Source organism: Lolium rigidum, chromosome 6 (genome assembly GCF_022539505.1).
Source record: "Lolium rigidum isolate FL_2022 chromosome 6, APGP_CSIRO_Lrig_0.1, whole genome shotgun sequence".
Lineage (NCBI taxonomy): Eukaryota > Viridiplantae > Streptophyta > Magnoliopsida > Poales > Poaceae > Lolium > Lolium rigidum.
Genome location: NC_061513.1, coordinates 334,752,784 through 334,771,841, shown reverse-complemented (window position 1 = coordinate 334,771,841; position 19,058 = coordinate 334,752,784). Strand labels below are relative to the sequence as shown.

General features: G+C 43.9%; 1 long non-coding RNA gene across 3 annotated transcripts; it reads left to right on the top strand.

Moving 5' to 3' along the window:
• Positions 1 to 2,031: 2,031 nt before the first annotated feature.
• Positions 2,032 to 6,177, top strand: LOC124663874. 3 transcript variants are annotated; one of them, XR_006990424.1, is made up of 8 exons: positions 2,048 to 2,093; positions 2,198 to 2,326; positions 2,551 to 2,882; positions 3,687 to 3,803; positions 4,072 to 4,165; positions 4,243 to 4,333; positions 4,578 to 4,670; positions 5,806 to 6,177. It is a non-coding gene; the product is annotated as an uncharacterized LOC124663874 (long non-coding RNA). The 3 variants fall into 3 exon arrangements; XR_006990423.1 differs by having other exon boundaries at positions 2,032 to 2,326; XR_006990425.1 differs by lacking the exon at positions 4,578 to 4,670 and having other exon boundaries at positions 2,032 to 2,326.
• Positions 6,178 to 19,058: the final 12,881 nt, after the last annotated feature.

Here is a 19,058-nt window from a genome sequence, read left to right as displayed (position 1 = left end):
GATCATGTTGTTTGCGGGAGATGCGGCTTGAATCATCTGCTAGAAGTGTGCCATGGGAATACGTTGCTCCTTACTATGTGATACGTCTCCAACGTATCTATAATTTCTGATGTTTCATGCTTGTTTTATGTATCATGGTCACATGTTTTATATGCATTATATATCATTATTATACATTTTCTGGGACTAACCTATTAACAAGATGCCACAATGTCAGTTCCTGTTTTCCGCTGTTTTTGGTTCCAGAAAAGCTGTTCAGACATTATTCTCGGAATTCGACGAAACAAAAGCCAAACCTCCTATTTTTCCGAGCGACACACGGAGCCAGAAGGGCAAGCCCGGGGAAGGCCCACGGCCTCCTCCCCATGCAGCTGCACGGCCGGGCCCACAGGCGCGCTGGCGTGTGGGGTGCCCACCTCGGGACTCCACCGACATCGCCCCTTTGCCTATTTATTCCCCCACGACGCGAAAACCCAAGATATATCTATCATACTCCAAAAAGACTGCCGGAGCCCCGCCGCCATCGCGAAACCTAGTTTCAAGGGTCAGAAGTTCCTGTTTCGGCACCCTGCCGGGACGGGGATCGACCCCCGGAGCCTTCTCCATCGACACCACCGCCTCCATCATGCTCCGTGAGTAGTTCCCCCATGGACTACGGGTTCTAGCAGTAGCTAGTTGGTACTCTCTCTCTCCCATGTACTTCAATACAATGATCTCATGAGCTGCCATTGAGATCCATCTGATGTAATCGGTGTTGTGTTTGTTGGGATCCGATGAATTGTTACATTATGATCAGTCTATCTATAAAGTTTTTGAAGTAATTGTTGCTGCAATCTTGTTGTGTTTAATGCTTGTCACTAGTGCACGAGTGGCATGATCTTAGATTTAATCTCTATAATTATTGCTTAGATAACTACTATATAAAAGTGTAACAAGCTTCTTTTTTCTCATAATTTTGAATTACTTTTCAGATTAACCCTGGGTTGACACGTACAGGTTTAGATAGTTTGATACGCACAAGCATTTCCTGTGTGCACTTTCGGTGCTCTCTAGCATTTTTAGGGATGTTGGAAAACATACACGCAGTTCCTTTTTCTTTCCTTCCACGCGTGGCTATAGCGTTGGTGTGGATGGTCAAAGCGGTGCCCACGTTGCTTAATATTGCGTCGGTTCCCGAGCCTCCATCTCTCTTCTCTCCCACTCTTCTTTCTAAAATTTTGTTCCTCCCATTGAACGGCACGGTGGCTACTCTCCTCCCTGGCCACAACGCTGAGTTGCGTGCGGTGGTTGGGGTGGCGGCGACGCCGTCGGCATGGAGGTGGGCCATCAAGTAGGGAGAAGGGCGCATCCTCTCTATTCCCCATCAGCAGGCGGCGGCTCCATGGCATCGGGGTGGGGCGCGACCTCGGGAGGCAGTGGCGATGGCGTCGGTATGGAGGCGAGCCGAAGGGATATGGCGGCGGCGCCATGTGCAGGGAAGGAGCTCAGTCTGGAGGCGGCTATTCTCTGGCCAAGAATAGGAGCCGCCATATATTCACCAATGGCGCCCCCGTCAAGAAGGTCGAATTCGTCAGTCGGCCAACTACAAGGCGGAGGCAGGAACTCGAGGCGGCGAATCTTGGAGTCATCGATGTTGGGGGCGAGGGGTTGGCGGGCAACCCTGCGCACAGCCTCCTTCGATCTCCCTTCCTCTGCGTCGTCGACCTCTCCCCTTGGCCGTGGAGCTCCGCCTCGCCGCCACCAAGGTCCCGCGCTGGATGGCGAAGGAAGAGCGCGCCCAAGCACGCATCTTTTCCCTGCGTGGCCCGCGCCTGCCGACGACCAAATTCGCTGCCACGCGGGGTCGTGAGGCAGCACCCTCCATTGCTCTCCACGGTCCGTCGGCTGGACCTCTGGATCCGGCGAGGTTGGCCGTTATCAGCCACCTGCTCGAGCGCATCGGAGCTGGGACGAGGACGAAGGCGACGGCGGCTGTAGCGGTTCCGCCGGGTCGATGCCAACCGTATCAGCGCGAAGCTGCCGAAGGCGAGCTACCAGGAGGAGAGGATGCCGTCCAATTTGGCAAGTTTGCTCGCTGCTTCCCCACGATCTAGGTCAGATTATTCTCTCCTATGCATCTTCAGTTGCTTCTCGCTGCTCCACGAATGCATCGCCGCATTGCTCATGTCGTTGTTGTTCTGTTGTGTGCTGAGACAAGGTGTGTTGATATCTGTTGGCCTGCTGCCACCTAACCGAGCTGCTGCCAGCGGCCACCTTCCCGAGCTCATGTCGCCGGCCACCATTCCACCTTGCCGCTGCCGACGACCTCCCTAATAAGCCGCTGCTGGTGAGCCCCTATTCTCCTCCAGTAATTTTGCAAAACAATTTTTTTTGCCTGATGTTGAATTTGAATCGGCAGGCAGTATAGGAATCTTGCATGTATGGATGCCAACTTGTTTGAATCAACGAAAAATAGTTGTGTGCATATGCAGTAGATGCATAGTCACGTGCTATTGCTTTGACCTGTTGCTGTTTTTCAGCAGTACTGAGAATCTTGCTTTTTTTCTTCAGGTGTGATAGGACCGGTTGGGTTCCTGCTGGTAATAGGGAGTAGTAGCTGCTGGATTGTGATAGCATTTGATCCTTTTTTTGTCTGTTTAGGTGAGTAATGGTCCAGATGATAGGGTGTGATCGTGTACTTTTCTGTCATGCAACACGTTTGTGTTGGCTACCGTATAACACGATTATTTTCGTGTACATGAGAAAAAGCAAAGCAATGGAAGTAATCCTGATGTATCCCGCCTGCTGTACTGGTGGAACTGTGGAGCTCACCAGGATTGGGAATTCAGAGAAGGCAGGGATAGGTGCATTGCACAAGCTTGAGTTTGTTGTGCGGTTGTCAGGTGAACACTGCACTGCTGCCATAGAATTTTCTCATGTTGTACTCCACATTATAAGATCAGCGGTAGAAAAGAGAAGCTGGAGAAAATATGAACTGATATCCTCCTATCACTCAATCACATATGATATTTGATTTTAAGCTTGGTTCAGACGATCAGATGGAGACATGAGGGAAAGTAGATATGATTCTCATAAAGTATATGGCAAAAAAATGATACAGTCTAAGCTCATTTCATTTCACCATATATACAAGTTCACAATCAATATATCGGTACAACAATAGTACCAGCTTTGGTCAGTCAATGTAGAGGAATATCTACTTAGCTAGCAACCTTGGTCAGTTAATGTACATCAATATCTACAGATTCAGTTTAAGTTAAACTATAGATCCGACCTTGGCAAAGCTTTATAAATCATATAGGGATCCGTTCACATTGCTTTTGTGTCTGTCAAGTTATTCAGATACTATGTATTTATCTATCTATTGGTATGCATAGTCTTGCGTCATTCTTTCTGCTTTGTAGTAGTGCAATCTATGTGTGTTCATTTTTTCTTTTTCGAATATCTTAATCCTATGGTTGGTACGCGCAGTTGGTATGTCTTAGTAAATTCTTGGTTGAGGGAGAGCCGTGATTTTTTAAAAATTTGTTACCTCTGTCGTGGTTACTTAGTTTGATTGTTTTTACTTTTCGCCAACTCTGTCCTGGTTTCCTTATTTGATTATTTCTTCAGTTTTACTCTACCTGCTTCTACTTTCTAGCTGACAAGTTTCTTTTCTTCTCTGTTTTTGTCTACTTTGCAAAAAGGCACGATGGAAAGTTTGGTTCCTGGTAATAGATTGATCAATTCATGGATCAGTTGAAAGAGGTGGTTGTTTACACTATTGAGCGATTTGATTTGTACAATCATAAGAAGAGATATAGGTCGGTCGATCATCCTTTGAAGATTTTCTTTACTCGAAGGACTCTTATGACAGAAGTGGTGCCCCTGCCAGAGAGTTTTCATGTATTTGCGTATACTGCTCTCCCATTTTAGTATGTTGTCAGATTGCATCAATCAGAATACAGTGTTATCTGCTGAGAATGTGGATATTTCCATCATTGTTTCATTTTTGTGTGCCCCATGTTGCCTATAAAGTTTAGTTTGTGTCGTGGTAAATTGGTAATTTACTTGATCTATATGTATTTATAGATGTCGTTGGTTTGGTGAACAAGGTCGCTGATGTATTACCTCCTTCTGGGAATGCTAGGACCTAGAAGCGGCAGGTGTACATCACAGATGGAAGGTGTATACATCTGCTATTTTTTTAATAAATACTTGCCTCTTAATTGTTATCTGACTTACTTATGTTGTTTCATGAAGCAATCATGTTGTTGTTACCTTGTGGGGGGAGCAAGCTGATTTATTTGATGCTGGTGGATTGATGGAGGCATGACAGTTAGTTAGTACTCAGGTGATGCACTTTCTTTTTATGATCCTGTTTTCTCTGTACTAAATTTGGATGATGGATTACTTCATTTTTTATCAGTTCTAATTTTTTGTTAAGAGAAGTGCGCAGTTTCAAATCCAATAGTTAGTAATTTGGTTACAAAATAGTGTTAGGATTGAGTTATGTGTTTCCGGTTAAATTGTGCTAAGTCATCATATTGGCACTTATAGGGTTGACATCTGGTATTTCTTTATGTTTATAACACTAGCTCTTGCGGACATTGGAGCAATACATATGGTGGTATTGTGTGCAGTTAAATTATAAAATCCCATGCTGTTTGTGCCGGAGTTATTTTCTGAAGGTATGATGATATACATGTCAGAATTGTCAGTATATATCATTTTATCCTCCAGTAACGTGCATTTGTTTTTTATGACATGATAAGGTCAGGAAAAGAGTTATACATTTAATTACCTGGGCTTTTAGACATTCCCAGATTAATTAATATGGCTTTTCACTGGGTTGTTTTCCACTGACACTTTATACTTCTCTACCTCACAAATTAGTTACATCATGAGGAGACAAGTTATTGGTTGATACAGCCATAATGTGACCCGGCCATTTTCCTGATAGTTTACTCCTAATACTAGCTCATGAGTGGATTTTATCAAATATTTGATAATTCAATACTATATTTGAAAGACACAGCTTACATGCCTCATAATTAGTTACACACCTAAAAATATGGCATGAAAGGCTCGGCTGATGCTATTATTTGTAAGTAAAGTATATGGTCAAAATCATTTGAATTTTCAGAACATATGTTTCATCTGTGGTGCATTGGTCTTGACTTCCATGAGGTAACAGATTTTATGTCGGTTTTTTTCTCAAATTCAAGTTGGTAAATTCAGTGAGATTTGAGGTCCTTGAGCCATGGAATGATGGTATCTTCCAAGGAGGACACACAAACATGTTCAGGATGGCCGGTATCCTTGGCGATATACTTTGTGTTCGCGTGTGTTTGTCTTAATTAATGTGGTCGAGCAGTGGGCGAAATCGAAAAATTCTCTACATAGGTTCTATTGGAATGCCTTTCTGTTAAGAACAGGAGTGATTTTAAAATGTGGATCTTTCTATGAATATTTGAGAAGTGTGCTTCTATGCAGCGTATTGCCTTTTGCTCTTGTTCCCTTTTTAAGTGAGTAATTTCAAGGGTGAAAAGTTTGGTGTCAATGGTTTTCCTTTCCTCGGGCTTCCCCATCATCTTTGGATTGTTATATTTTGTATCCATTGTTACATAGGGCTGAAAGGGCATGTGATATTTCTGTGTCAACATAAGCATACATATGAGTCATATATGCATGGAAAGAAGTCACACAAGGAGGCATCATATCTTTTAGATAGGATTTTTTGTCTTGCTCTGACTTATAATAATCTATTCTTGGAAGTTCTGGCTTTTACACTCATGGGTAGTAATATTTTACATATGAATGCAGCGACAAACCTCTTGTGGTGTCAAGGAATGGTTGTCGGTAACAATTCCTTTTTTGGTGTTCAATTCAGACCATAAGGGATGTGAGAATGAACACCCAGTCAAATAATCGGAGACAGGACAAAACAAAGTTCAGGCTTTGCAGCAGTTTCCAGGGGAATTTGTTGTGTTATGCAACATATATGAAAGGTTGTATTTAAAAAAGTCGTGTTTTAGAAAACTTCAAGAGAAGATGACTGACTGTATGGAGCCATGATGAAAAGAGTGCTAAACCACAAGTTTGAAGCTAGCAGTCATTTCAGTCTAACAATTATCTTGGTTTCTTGAAGACAAGTTGAACCCGCCAATACGAGGATTGTTCTCTCCAGTTTTTTTACTACCCTCTGAAGTTTTGCTATTATTCTGTATAAATGATTCTTTGCTTTAGGATACAAGGCAAACTCCGTGCTTCTGAAATACCATAGTTACAGAAAGTTGCCACATTCACCTTTTTCTAATTACCTTTCATAGTAGTTGTTGCTGTATTGTTGTTATCTCTTACCATTTGGAATATTGGAATCATGTAGAATCACCAGGCTATAGTTCTTTGTTTCTTGATCCTCAAGATCAGCTTTTTATGCACATAATTTTGGTGCATGTTGTATAAGATTTCATTACCAACCGTATTAAAGCTCATTGTTTAAACAAAAAAACATATTCATTACTTATATCATTTCAATTGTGTTATTAAAGTTATTACAACCATTGCATTACATTGTTGGCGCGGCGCCGCGCCCATCCATGCTAGTTATATCTACAAGTTGTTTGCACATGTCTATGTCCGGAACCCGAGGCCCCAGAGTGACAGCAACTGGAATAACTGGAGGGGATGGCTTAGATATGATGATCACATGTTTTCACCAAGTGTTAATGCTTTGCTCCGGTTGAAAGGATCGTATGCCGCACCTAGAGGGGGGGGGGGTGAATAGGTGCTAACCAATTTTTAGTTCTTTTTCAATTTAGGCTTGACACGAAAGGTAAATTCTCTAGATATGCAACTAAGTGAATTTACCTATATGACAAGGATATCAACTAAGCAAGGTATAGTTACGCAATAGTAGATAGAGTGGGATAGAGGTAACCGAGAGTGGAGCACGCGATGAAACGGAGATGATTCCCGTAGTTCCCTTCCTTTGCAAGAAGGTACGTCTACGTTTGGAGGAGTGTGGTTGCTACGCAAGCCAAACCAACAGCCACGAAGGCTTCACTCGGATCTCCCGTGAGCAACGCCACGAAGGCCTAGCCCACTTCCACTAAGGGATTTCCTCGAGGCGGAAATCGGGCCTTTACAAAGTTCTTGGGGCACACATCCACAACCAAATTGGAGGCTCCCAAATCTGTAACAATACAACAATCAACAACAACACATCAACAACAAATCAACTAGGGAACCAAATAGGAACACTAGCATGAGATCCCTCAAACAAGAGAGGGGGAAATGAAGAACGCTTCGTGAGGATGTAGATCGGTGTCTTCTCCTTCGAATCTCCAAAGATCAAGAGCTTTGGTTGGGGGAGGAAGGAGATCTTGCAAATCTTGACTTTCTTGAGGTGGCTCTAATGGAGGTGGCTTGGCAGATTTCTTGTGTAATGATTGAGCAAGCAACCAAGGTAGAAGAAGGGGGGTATTTATACCCCCTCTCAAAATTGAGCCGTTGCTGCTTCCGGGGGGCCGGATAATCCGGCCTAAGTAAGGGCCGGATAATCCGCCCCCCCCGGATAATCCGGCCTTTGGAACAATAGTGTGACATTGTCCGGCCAAATGTCCGGCCCATGTACTGATTCACATTTCTTCCAGTCCTTAGCCAAAAACGAGGGGGCCGGATATTTCCAAAATATCCGGCCCGGATATTCCGGCCCTGGTACAATACCGGGACAATATCCGGGCAAATGTCCGGCTCCCATACTCGCGCTGCTTTCCCTCGAAGACTTAGCCAAAATCGGGGGCCGGATATTTCAACAATATCCGGCCCGGATTATCCGGCCCGGCCACATTTTTCCCGTTAACTTTTGACAGACCGACCAAATCCAACACACACAAATATGAAACTATGTAATCCCTGTACCACTTAATCAAACATTAGTGTATCACATATATTGACATCAAACACACAAAACATAATGCAAGAGATGTTCTTTCAATCTGCCCCTTTTTGGTGTTTGATGACAATATACGGATTTGCCAAGGAATCACAAAAGAGACAAGCATGATGGCAAGACATAGAGGCACTCCCCCTACATGTGTGCATATAAGTAATTTGCATTTGAATACAAATACACAACACATAGGAGTATGGTGCCTCAACACAAGAGATATCCAACATGAGCTCTAACAAAAGACATTGACACATATGAAGTTGAGATAGGAAGCAAGAAATCATACCCATGTGTAGATATATAATGCGGAGATATAGCATCACACACAATGTAATATCCTTGATCTCAACAAATAGAAATCCGAAAACCATAACAATGTCTCACACCACATAGCACATAGTTTTGAACGGCACACAAACAAACCAAATAGTTCAACTAAAGAGGGAACACAAGCAATATAAGAATGATAAACGCATATGCTTGTGCCCAAACCATGCAAATCCCCGAGAATCCTAATAGAACACTTCTCCCCTTTGGCATCGAGACGCCAAAAAGGGGACAAGCGCGATGCTACACGTCCCATGAGAATCACTCGGAGGCATCATCATCATCGGACTCGTATGGCACTTCCTCTTCTTCTTCCTCATCGTTGTCGTGCATCCGGAGAGCGGCGAGAGGTGTTGGACCTTTGAAGGCAATCATCAAGATCACTCCATGGAACCCGTGCTGAGTGCCATCCACCGTAACCCCGGTGAGCCGGAGGCCGAGGCGGGGGTCCTTGATCACCACTAAGCTTGTGAAGAATAACCGCCCGAGTATGCTTAATCTCGAACGCTCGCGGCTAGCCGCATAGTTCTCCTTATGGATCTCAATGTTCATGCAAAGGATATGGCGCCGGAACCAACTAAGCCGGGTCACTTGCTTCCTCATAGCCGGGACATCACGATGACGAGCAGGAGCAAAACCACTAGAACGAGCATCACCCATGAAGGAATCGGGAGCGAGAACAGTCGAAGAGACCGGCTTAACCCCGTAGGCCTTCTTGACATGGTGCGTCACCAACGGGTACCCACTCAAATCTTCACCAACCACAGACACACGTTGTTGTTGATGAGAAGCTGGATGTAGGGAGCATAGGGTATGGAGGTCCGGGAGACCATGGCATCATGGATCTCATGAAAGATAAAATCCATGATATCAAGAGTGAAGTTCCGTTCCTCATTCCCATCACGAGCACACTTATAGCTGAGGTGCATAAGGTTCACAAGGACTCCCCGGAGAGCATCATTGTTACCACCACTTGGGCAAATGGTTGCCCGAAAGAACCAAGCAGCCTGATTGTATATGGGAAGCAGCCCCTTAGTATAACCAATTTTCCCCGTCGAGGTATAGAGCTGCGCAAGAGCATTCTTATCCTGTCTGTTGTGGTCCATGAAGACGACGACCCCCTCAACGAGAACTCCAAGAAAACCAAGCAAATTGGCGTAGAGTGGCACTGCAGCTGGGAGGAGCCGATCATCCATTCCATAGTGTGTTCCTCATCTTTCTTGATTGCCAAAGTGGCAAAGATTTGCTTCACCAAATCTGGGCTATAGTCACATTGAATCTTCATGATATCATGCAAACCCAACCTTCCGACCTACCCGGATGGCATCTTCAAAGTGATCGTTTTCAGCCGTAATGTCCACATCAATAGCTTGCATGGGTCTCGGATTCTTCATGGGCTCATAGATGTCCTTGTAGATGAATTCCTCGCTCAATGCACCGAGTATCTCCTGCCCTCAATCTCTTCATCCCTTGGGACATCTTCATACCAGCTTCTTCATGCGAATAGCGGAATAAGAGACCGGGTCCATGGCCTTGTAGTTCTCCCTCACTTCCTTGTTCTTCCGCCTTGAAGCGACGGACTTGCGAGGTGCATTGGTTGCAAACTCGTCACTAGATCGATCATGCCTTGAGCGTCTCCGACCACCCCGAGAAGCACCACCGTGAGAAGCAAAGGCGGGTAGCAAAGGAAAGGTAATGCTCATAAGTCATGTAAGATACAAGAATATACTCGAGAAGCATGCTATAAGTCGGTACAAATCTAGACATGATAGATTGAAGCGTAAACCGCATTGGCGATGAAGCTCCGGGCCGGATAATCCGGGTCCCCGGGGGCGGATAATCCGGCCTGGCCGGATAATCCGGCCGGCTCGGGGCGGATAATCCGGCCCTCGCGAGATGTGCGTTTCCAATCAAAAACTTGTCTAAGACTAGATCGGCCTCATAGCATGCAAGAGGAGTACACTACACACGATTTGGAACAACTAGACACCAATTCCACCAAGAAAATAGCACATATAAAACACAACATCTAGGGTTAGAGATTGTGAATCATACCCACATCCATTGTGGAAACCGCTTGGAGGAGAAGGTAGCTAGGGAGGAGATCCACCCGATCCACCCAAGAACTCCGAGAGGGGGCGGATGGAGCGACTCCGGCGAGGAGGAGGAACTCCGGCGGCTTGAGGAGGAAGAAGGGGGGCGCGTGGGGGAACTGATTGGTGTGCCAACCGTTCACCCCGCGGCCTCCCTTAGTCTTCCCGCAAATCGCCCGGGCCGGATAATCCGGCCCAAAGTGAGGGCGGATATTCCGGGGCGCCAGGGGGGCGGATTATCCGGTGTTCTGGAAGATTCCAGAATACCGTAAATCCAGCCTATCTTTAGTTGGATATTTGCGAACCCATATGTGGTGCAATAAACTATCACGTCACATATGAGATGCATATTTACCAATAAGATGGGGCAACCTAGATCATCCGACCGAGAAACCTCAAACTCCAAGTTTTTACCAAACATGACAAATGAGCAAGATGGAAGTGGCTTATTGGAGAGTGTAGGCTTAGGCTTAGAGGGTTCAAACTGTTAATGGTACATGATCACTCAAGTTTGCAAGATATGAGCAAACAAGGCCAAACTTGAGTGATTTCCCATAAGAACATGGAGTTGTCAAATAAAAGGCAATAAGACCCAAATAACTCCAACTCTTCTCAAAGAAGAGTGTGGTGGCCTAGGCCACCATGTATGAGTGTTGTGGCGTGGCACCGCGAAGATGTATCTTGGGTCCAAGCCACTACTCATCATTGAAGCTCACATATCAACATATGATATAAAGAGAATGATTTCTTAATGTTGGCATTATGGGGGGAGGGATAGCTCAATAATTTAAACCGCACTACCCCTATTTCCATGCCCACATCTAAACCAAATAAAGTTTTGAGACGAAAGTGTGTTTGCAAGATGGTCAAGCTATACTCCTTGAATCAATGATATTTAGCTCATTCCTCAAATAAGAGAACCTTGCTTCATCAAGAGGCTTCGTGAATATATCGGCAAGTTGATCTTTGGTAGGAACATAGATAAGCTCAATATCACCCCGGGCAACATGATCCCTAATGAAATGATTCCGGATCTCAATATGCTTCGTTCTTGAATGTTGCACCGGATTATAGGCAATCTTGATGGCACTTTCATTGTCACATAATAGAGGCACTTTGTCACAAATGACACCGTATTCCTTTAAAGTTTGCCTCATCCATAACAATTGAGTGCATCCACTTGCGGCGGCAACATATTCGGCTTCGGCGGTGGAGAGAGATATACAATTTTGCTTCTTAGAAGACCAACACACCAAGGACCTACCAAGGAATTGGCAAGCCCCGAAGTTGATTTCCTATCATCCTTGTCACCCGCCCAATCCGCAGTCGGTATAACCATTGAGAATAAAACTTGAGCCTTTGGGGTACCAAATACCATATCTTGGGGTATCAACCAAATATCGAAAGATTCTTTTGAGAGCCATCATGTGGCTCTCTTTAGGAGAAGCTTGATACCTTGCACACACACCAACACTCAACACTATGTCCTGGTCTAGATGCACAAAGGTAAAGCAAGGATCCAATCATGGAGCGATATACCTTTTGATCCACCTCTTTACCATTGGGATCTAGTGCAAGATGACATTTGGTAACCATAGGAGTGGCCACACCCTTCATCTCGGCCATCTTGAACCTCTTGAGCATGTCTTGGAGATATTTTGCTTGGTTGATGAAGGTTCCTTCCCTCAATTGCTTGATCTCAAAACCAAGGAAGAACTTCATCTCTCCCATCATAGACATCTCAAACCTATCGGTCATAAGCTTTGAGAATTCATCATTGAAAGCTTTGTTAGTAGATCCAAATATAATATCATCAACATATAATTGGCAAACGAAAAGCTCCCCATTGACCCTCTTAGTAAAAAGAGTGGGGTCGATTAGCCCAACATCAAACCCACGCGCCTACCAACAATTCCTTAAGGTGCTCGTACCAAGCTCTAGGAGCTTGTTTGAGACCATAAAGTGCTTTATCAAGCTTGTAGACATGGTTAGGAAAGTTGAGATCCTCGAACCCCTGGGGTTGCTTAACATAAACCTCTTCATGCAAAGGACCATTAAGAAAAGCACTTTTCACATCCATTTGTTGTAACTTAAAGTTATGATGCGAAGCATAAGCAAGAAGGATACGGATGGACTCAAGGCGAGCCACGGGAGCATAGGTTTCTCCAAAGTCAATACCCTCAACTTGAGAGAACCCTTGAGCCACCAATCTTGCCTTGTTCCTCACAACATTTCCAAACTCATCTTGCTTGTTCTTGAAAATCCATTTAGTGCCTATAACATTGCGGCACTCCTTAGGCTTCTTTACTAAAGTCCACACTTTGTTGCGCTTGAAGTTGTTGAGTTCTTCATGCATAGCTTCTAACCAATCCGAATCTTCAAGGGATTCAAATACTTTCTTGGGTTCCACTAAGGAGATATAAGCATGATGATGGCTAAAGTTCGCCAATTGCCTTCTTGTGGAAACCTTTGCCCTTACATCACCAAGAACCTTGTCATGAGTGTGTCCACGAAGCTCGAGGTTCCTTTCTCTTCTTGCTAGACGACGGGCCTCGATCTCCTCCTTGGTCTTTCTAGGCCTTGGAGGTGTCACTTGATCAACTTGATCATTTGGGTCCCCGTCTTCACCTTGAACTTGAGCTTCCTCAATTGCTTGGGGTTGCTCAATCTCATGTGCTTGATCTTGAACAATGTTCCGGAGAAGGGCAAGAGTTGATTGGATCCTCATTGGAGCCATTATGAGTGATTGGTTGATCTTGACCTTGATCTTGTCCTTGATCTTGCACATAAGAGGGATAGTCTTGTTCTTGTTCTTGGGTTGGTGCATCATTTGCTTCACTAGGTAAGGTTTGTTGATGTTGAGAAGATGAGGGCTCCACCGTGGTAGAGCATAGTTCTTCCCGAGACGCCACACCGTGTCCCTCAATGGGGCGGAAAAATCCCACACCCATTCTTACTATGGCATCTTGAGGTATTTCATCACCTCGCACAAACATCAACTTGCCCCACTTGGGAGCCATCATTTTCTTCGAACTTCACACTACAAGATTCAATGATAATCCCTGAGGATACATCAAAGATTCTATAAGTGTGAGATTCGAGCACCGTAACCAACAAATATACCCTCCAAAGCTTTAGGAGCGAATTTAGATAAACGAACTCCTTTGATTTTGTAGAAACACTTACACCCGAACACCTTGAAGTATGAGATATTAGGCTTGTTCCCGGTGAGTATTTCATATGGAGTCTTGTTCAAGCCCTTGCGGAGATAGAGCCGGTTGGAGGAGTGACAAGCGGTGGAGATGGCTTCGGCCCAAAAGTTATAGCGGGATTTATACTCCGCCATCATAGACCTTGCCATATCCATAAGAGTCCGGTTCTTCCTCTCCGCAACACCATTTTGTTGAGGGGTGTAAGCATCGGAATATTGATGACGAATCCCCTCATCACTAAGAAAATCATTGAGTGTGTAGTTCTTGAACTCGGAGCCGTTGTCACTTCTTATTGCCATAATGAGGAGGTTGTGTTGGCGTTGCACCTCGGTAGCAAAGTCAATGAATATTTGTTGAGTCTCATCTTTCGTCTTGAGAAAGTAGACCCAAGTGTATCTTGAGTAGTCATCGACAATCACCAAGCAATGTTTCTTCGCACCAAGACTTGCATGAGTAACGGGACCAAAGAGATCCACATGAAGGAGCTCCAAGATCCTCTTGGAAGAGATAATGGTCTTGCTTGGATGCGGAGAGTCATGCATTTTGCCTTCAACACAAGCCCTACAAACACGATCTTTGGCAAAAGACACATTTTCCATTAGTCCCACAATATGGTTCCCCTTGTGAAGACTTTGCAAAGTTCTCATGTTGACATGGGCTAGGCGGCGATGCCACAACCAACCCACGTCCGCCTTTCCGAATAGGCACATCGCACTTGTCGTGGTGGTCCCCGAAAAGTCCACCACATACAAGTTGTGTTCGCGATACCCAACGAATGCGACTTTTAGAGTCTTGCTCCACAAGAGGACCACAATATCATTATCAATAAAGACGGCGAAACCCATCTTGCCAAGGGCGGAAACGGAAAGCAAATTGTAACCAAGGGTTTTGACAAGCATGACATCCACAAGAGTAATGTTGTGTGCAACCACAACCTTGCCAAAACCCAATACCTCTGATGTAGAATTATCGCCAAAGGAGACGGTGATATCATTAATGTTAGGCCTCAACTCCTTGACGAGGTTCTTTCCGCTCGGTCATATGACTTGTACATCCACTATCAAGTACCCATTTTGAACCTCCGGCGGCATAGTCCTACATGAGATCAATTCTTGGATTTAGGTACCCATTTTGCAATGGGTCCTCTTTTGTTAGCAACAAGGGTCTTTGGGACCCAAATAGACCAAGCAACATAACCATCATATGGGCCAACATATTTAGCATAAACATCACCATAATAATCTTTAAATAAAACATAGTGAGGGTTAGCAATTCCCGCATCATCATCATTCATGGTTTTGCCCTTGGAGGCTTCACCATTAGTGACGACTTTCTCTTCTTTTCTTGTGCGGGCTTGGCCTTTTGCTTGTTTGCCTTCTTTGCCTTGGCATTAAAACCAAGGCCCTCCTTCCCATTGTTTGATATTTGCTTACTCAAAAGATCATCCAAAGAAAGTTTACTTTGGGGAGAGGAGGCCTTAGCAAGTTCTATCCTTCAACCTAGCATTTTCCTCAACAATGTTTGCATGATCACATAGAGGAGTAGAGGAACTAGGCACATCATATGAAGCAAGCCTAATTTGAAGTTGCTCAAACGACTTGGATAGGAGAGTGTATTCACTCTTCAAAGCTTTGTGAGCTTTGTCTAGTTCATCTAGATCCTTCACAAGTTTCTCATGATCAACCCCAAATTGGGCCTTTTCCTTTGTAAACACTTTATTCTTAGCCCTAGCAAGATCTCTAGCTTTAGTGAGCTTGTTAATTTTATCTTGAGGCTCTTCAATATTTTCTAACCTCTTGATGTCTACGGGAGCTTCTATTCTTGTAGACAGTGTTGGGCCTCCAAGAGCAGAGGTTTGTAGAACAGCAGCAAGTTTCCCTTAAGTGGATCACCCAAGGTTTATCGATCTCAGGGAGGAAGAGGTCAAAGATATCCCTCTCATGCAACCCCGCAACCACAAAGCAAGAAGTCTCTTGTGTCCCCAACACACCTAATAGGTGCACTAGTTCGGCGAAGAGATAGTGAAATACAGGTGGTATGAATAAGTAGTGGCAACGGCACCGTAAAAGTGCTTTGCCCGTAACAAGTAAACAAGCAAGTAGTAACGCAGAGTAAAACAAGTAAACAAGCAGCGATAGCGAGTATTTAGGAACAAGGCCTAGGGATTACACTTTCACTAGTGGACACTCTCAACGTTGATCACATAACAGTAATAGATAAATGCATACTCTACACTTTTGTTGGATGATGAACACATTGCGTAGGATTACACGAACCCTCAATGCCGGAGTTAACAAGCTCCACAATAATGCTCATATTTTAGTAACCTTTAGTGTAAGATAGATCAAAAGACTAAACCAAGTACTAGCATAGCATGCACACCGTCACCTTCATGCATATGTAGGAGGAATAGATCACATAAATATTATCATAGCAATAGTTAACTTCATAATCTACAAGAGATCATAATCATAGCATAAACCAAGTACTAACACGGTGCACACATCGTCACCTTTACACACGTGCAGGAGGAATAGAACTACTTTAATAACTTTGCTAGAGTAGCACATAGATAAATTGTGATACAAACACATTGCAATCATAAAGAGATATAAATAAGCACCTCACTATGCCATTCATCAAGTGAATAAGTATTCTCGTGAAATATAGCCTAAGAGACCCACACGGTGCACACACTGTCACCTTTACACACGTGGGACAAGGAGTCTCCGGAGATCACATAAGTAAAACTCACTTGACTAGCATAATGACATCTAGATTACAAGCATCATCATATGAATCTCAATCATGTAAGGCAGCTCATGAGATTATTGTATTGAAGCACATAGGAGAGAGATGAACCACATAGCTACCGGTACAGCCCCGAGCCTCGATGGAGAACTACTCCTCCTCATGGGAGCAAGCAGCGGTGATGAAGATGGCGGTGGAGATGGCAGCGGTGTCGATGGAGAAGCCTTCCGGGGCACTTCCCCGCTCCGGCAGGGTGCCGGAACGTAGACTCCTGTCCCCGCATCTTGGCTTCGCGATGGCGGCGGCTCGGAAGGTTTTCCGTATCGTGGTTTTTCGCATCGTGGGTTTCGCGACGGAGGCTTTAAGTAGGCGGAAGGGCAGCAGTCGGGGGCCGACGAGGGGCCACACCACAGGCGGCGCGCGGCCCCCTGGGCCGCGCCGCCTATGTGGTGTCGCCACCTCGTGGCCCCACTTCGTATGTTCTTCGGTCTTCCGGAAGCTCCGTGGAAAAATAGGCCCCCGGGTCTTTGTTTCGTCCAATTCCGAGAATATTTCGTTACTAGGATTTCTGAAACCAAAAACAGCTAGTAAAACAGAACCGGCACTTCGCATCTTGTTAATAGGTTAGTTCCGTAAAATGCACGAATATGACATAAAGTGTGCATAAAACATGTAGGTATCATCAATAATATGGCATAGAACATAAGAAATTATCGATACGTCTGAGACGTATCAAGCATCCCTAAGCTTAGTTCTCGCTCGTCCCGAGCAGTAAAACGATAACAAAGATAATTTCTGAAGTGATATGCCATCATAACCTTGATCATACTATTTGTAAACATATGTAGTGGATGCAGCGATCAAAACAATGGTAATGACATGAGTAAACAAGTGAATCATAAAGCAAAGACTTTTCATGAATAGTACTTCAAGACAAGCATCAATAAGTCTTGCATAAGAGTTAACTCATAAAGCAATAAATCAAAGTAAAGGCATTGAAGCAACACAAAGGAAGATTAAGTTTCAGCGAGTTGCTTTCAACTTGTAACATGTATATCTCATGGATAATTGTCAACATAGAGTAATATAACAAGTACAATATGCAAGTATGTAGGAATCAATGCACAGCTCACACAAGTGTTTGCTTCTTGAGGTGGAGAGAGATAGGTGAACCGACTCAACATAAAAGTAAAGAGAATGGTCCTTCAAAGAGGAAAGCATCGATTGCTATATTTGTGCTAGAGCTTTTATTTTGAAAACATGAAACAATTTTGTCAACGGTAGTAATAAAGCATATGAGTTATGTACATTATATCTTACAAGTTGCAAGCCTCATGCATAGTATACTAATAGTGCCCGCACCTTGTCCTAATTAGCTTGGACTACCGGATCTTTGCAATGCACATGTTTTAACCAAGTGTCACAATGGGGTACCTCCATGCCGCCCGTACAAAGGTCTAAGGAGAAAGCTCGCATTTTGGATTTCTCGCTTTTGATTATTCTCAACTTAGACATCCATACCGGGACAACATGGACAACAGATAATGGACTCCTCTTTAATGCATAAGCATGTGACAACAATTATTATTCTCATATGAGATTGAGGATATGTGTCCAAAACTGAAACTTCCACCATGAATCATGGCTTTAGTTAGCGGCCCAATGCTCTTCTCTAACAATATGCATGCTCCAACCATAAAGGTGGTAGATCTCTCTTACTTCAGTACAAGACGGACATGCATAGCAACTCACATGATATCCAACAAAGAATAGTTGATGGCGTCCCCGTAAACATGGTTATCGCACAACAAGCAACTTAATAAGAGATAAAGTGCATAAGTACATATTCAATACCACAATAGTTTTTAAGCTATTTGTCCCATGAGCTATATATTGCAAAGGTGAATGATGGAATTTTAAAGGTAGCACTCAAGCAATTTACTTTGGAATGGCGGATAAATACCATGTAGTAGGTAGGTATGGTGGACACAAATGGCATAGTGGTTGGCTCAAGGATTTTGGATGCATGAGAAGTATTCCCTCTCGATACAAGGCTTAGGCTAGCAAGGTTATTTGAAACAAACACAAGGATGAACCGGTACAACAAAACTTACATAAGAACATATTGCAAGCATTATAAAACTCTACACTGTCTTCCTTGTTGCTCAAACACTTTTACCAGAAAATATCTAGACCTTAGAGAGACCAATCATGCAAACCAGTTTTCAACAAGCTCTACGGTATTTCTCCACTAATAGGTTTAAACTACATGATACAAGAGATTAATCATGATCTACTTGAGAGCTCAAAACAATTGCCAAGTATCAAATTATCCAAGACAATATGAGGCATTTTCTTTTTCCAACCAAATAGCAATAAATGCAATAACTTCCAACTTTTGTCATTGAACATTAAAAGTAAAACGAAGAACACAATGTTCGTATGAAAAAGTGGAGCGTGTATCTCTCCCAAACAAGGATTGCTAGGAGACAAAAATAAAAGCACACAGACGCTCCAAGTAAAGCACATAAGATGTGACCGAATAAAAATATAGTTTCAATAGAAGAAACCTGATAAGTTGATGAAGAAGGGGATGCCTTGGGCATCCCCAAGCTTAGACGCTTGAGTCTTCTTGAAATATGCAGGGATGAACCACGGGGGCATCCCCAAGCTTAGACTTTTCACTCTTCTTGATCATATATCATCCTCCTCTCTTGACCCTTGAAAACTCCCTTCACA